Here is a 3,236-nt window from a genome sequence, read left to right on the forward strand (position 1 = left end):
ACAGCCATATTCCTGAAACATCTCATTAATGTTGAAAATGTGAATCACATAGAAGCACAAACTTTAAGTCTTTCAGTGGTTTTGCACGTATACGTGTGTAGTGCTGTGAGCCACATTGTATTCTTAAATGACAAAAACTGAATACACCAGACTTGCAACAACAAAGCCACTGATTCAGAGTCACTTGTTTTATATTTTGTCATGTGGAGGGTTCTTCTTTTCTGAAAATTCATGACTCAGTAAATCTGTAGCTCATGGGACATTTTCAGCTTCCAAGAATTGTGTACAGATCCTTGAAACATGGGGCCGTGCATTATCCTGCTGCAACATGAGGTGATCTTCTTGGATGTATGGCACAATGGGCCTCAGGATCTCGTCACGGTATCTCTGTGCATTCAAAATGCCATCAATAAAATGCACCTGTGTTCTTCGTCCATAAACAGACGCCTGCCCATACCATAACCCCACCACCACCATGGGCCACTCGATCCACAACATTGACATCAGAAAACCGCTCACCCACACGACGACACACACGCTGTATGCCATCTGCCCTGGACAGTGTGAACCAGGATTCATCCGTGAAGAGAACACCTCTCCAACGTGCCAAACACCAGCGAATGTGAGCATTTGCCCACTCAAGTCGGTTACGACGACGAACTGGACTCAGGTCGAGACCCCGATGAGCATGCAGATGAGCTTCCCTGAGACGGTTTCTGACAGATTGTGCAGAAATTCTTTGGTTATGCAAACCTATTGTTTCAGCAGCTGTCCGAGTGGCTGGTCTCAGACGATCTTGGAGGTGAATATGCTGGATGTGGAGGTCCTGGGCTGGTGTGGTTACATGTGGTCTGCGGTTGTGAGGCTGGTTGGATGTACTGCCAAATTCTCTGAAACGCCTTTGGAGACGGCTTATGGTAGAGAAATGAACATTCAATACATGAGCAACAGCTCTGGTTGACATTCCTGCTGTCAGCATGCCAATTGCACGCTCCCTCAAATCTTGCGACATCTGTGGCATTGTGCTGTGTGATAAAACTGCACCTTTCAGAGTGGCCTTTTATTGTGGGCAGTCTAAGGCACACCTGTGCACTAATCATGGTGTTTAATCAGCATCTTGATATGGCACACCTGTGAGGTGGGATGGATTATCTCAGCAAAGGAGAAGTGCTCACTATCACAGATTTAGACTGGTTTCTGAACAATATTTGAGGGAAATCGTGATATTCTGTATGCGGCAAAAGTTTTAGATCTTTGAGTTCATCTCATACAAAATGGGAGCAAACCAAAAGTGTTGCGTTTATATTTTTGTTGAGTATAAGTGATCAGTATCAGGTCCATTCAAAAGCATAAAAAAACTAGAGCAGCGCGCTTGTAGATCGCAAACCTCCGCCAACACTACTTTCCAATTCCACAAAATGTTCCTTTGAAGGTCAGAGTACTGTAAGAAGTGGCTTTTCATGAGATAAATTAGATGTGATCAAATGTCAGGCGTATGTATTTAGTTTATGCACTTGAATCAGTTTTTTTGTGGTGCTGTCAGGTTTTTTCAGCTTTTTCAGTTTCTGAATTCTTTTTCAGATAATCTTCATAGAACATACAATATGGGAGCAAAACCAAAAGTTTTGCGTTTATATTTTTGTTGAGTGTATATCAGATGGGCAACCTTACTTTTAATATTTCAAAAGATACATGCCCCCCCCGCAATGGCAGCATGTCAACGTACCTAATTTTGGCAATTTTGGCACCTCTCCTGCCTTTGAAGCCTTGGCCTTTTCCTGCAAAAGTTTAAACAAACATAACAGTCATCACTATCAACTTATCTATCTTGGAAGTTTCCTAAAACAAAAATACTCCAAGATAAATCTGGTTCATAACCGTATTCAAAGCACAGGACAGTGTTCTGTAGCTCGTAATGTGAACAACACTAAAGAGTAAATATTAACCAAAACATTTACCTCTAGTTCTTCCTGGTTGTCATCTTCTTCATCACCAGAATCCAATAGATCTTCCTCTTTTTGCGCACACGTTTACCGAGCCTCTCACCATCAACCACCTGACTTTCCCTCATGTCGCCTGGAGATGATCTGAAGAAAGGTTTTGGTTTGTGACCACAATAATAAGCTGGACTCCAAAGATTCATTAGAGAATAATATGTATGTGTCTTTACCTGCCACTAGAAGGCTGAGCACAAATGGAGCTACAGAATTTACCATGAAGCAGGGTGTCACGAGGAACACGGATACCACAGGCCCGACACACTTCCAGCTCCCCATTTGAGCTCATTTCTACACTTGAGCCAACCTCAACACTGGGTCCAACTTCCACACTTGTCCCTCCATACTGGGCCCTCCTCTAAAGACAGAAGCACCGGACCAGGAGCTAAAGGAGAAGCAGAAATATCTGTTAAATCTAAATTTCCACAATATCATAAGGCTTACAGATGCGATGTCATTGTTGTACCCTGAGACGACCCAGGTTGACCTGGATTGACTGGAGCTCTGGTTGTGCCAGCCACTGATGGTCCCTCTGGTGGAGGGGTAGGACTGTGAGAAGGTGCTGTAGGTACACTCGCAGAGGTAGGTTCTGCCTCCCGCCCTTTGACCTCTAGGTCTGTGACAATTTCCAAAGTCCCAAACTCTGTCATACGAAACTAAGAGACACATAAATGTTTAATCATACCTGTGTGCTCAGAGAAGGGGTGAACAATTAATCATTATTCAATTAAAAGTAGGATTTGAAACAGTTGTATTAAAATCACAAACAACTTTTACTTTAATTAAATGTAATTTATGCTAACACTGTCATAACTAGCTGACTAAACAGTATGAATATCTGTCAAACTCACCAGCTATTTCTCATCAGAATATTTATGTAGGTTTTGTAATTGAGGGTGTTATAACTATGCAAGTCTTCTCGGAATTGGCCTTTTGTGACAGATTTTAAAACAAATCCTACAATGAACTGCATACTTTAATTAAACTATTTCCATGTAGAAATATAACTACCACCAGCAAAATGAGAGTTTGCGTCTGTGTGTGAGTGCAATAAAATGAGAACCACTGAACTTTTATGTTCCTTGGCAACATAACTCGAATGAGTTTAAATATGGAAGTCATAGGTCAGCGTCATTACATTCCTCGTTAACTGGTGATAAAATGCTAAACCTCGAAGGCAGGCCTGGAATTTACTGAAGACTATCCCAAATTAGGTCTGAAAACACACATTTTGATATT

At 41.8% G+C, this 3,236-nt stretch overlaps 1 long non-coding RNA gene across 1 annotated transcript; it reads right to left on the minus strand.

Moving 5' to 3' along the window:
• Positions 1–2,022: 2,022 nt before the first annotated feature.
• LOC117513325 lies at positions 2,023–2,331 on the minus strand. The gene is made up of 2 exons (XR_004561564.1): positions 2,171–2,331; positions 2,023–2,087 (listed from the first exon to the last, which is right to left on the minus strand). It is a non-coding gene; the product is annotated as an uncharacterized LOC117513325 (long non-coding RNA).
• Between the last annotated feature and the right edge of the window lie 905 nt (positions 2,332–3,236).

Source organism: Thalassophryne amazonica, chromosome 7, assembly GCF_902500255.1.
Source record: "Thalassophryne amazonica chromosome 7, fThaAma1.1, whole genome shotgun sequence".
Taxonomy (NCBI): Eukaryota; Metazoa; Chordata; class Actinopteri; order Batrachoidiformes; family Batrachoididae; genus Thalassophryne; species Thalassophryne amazonica.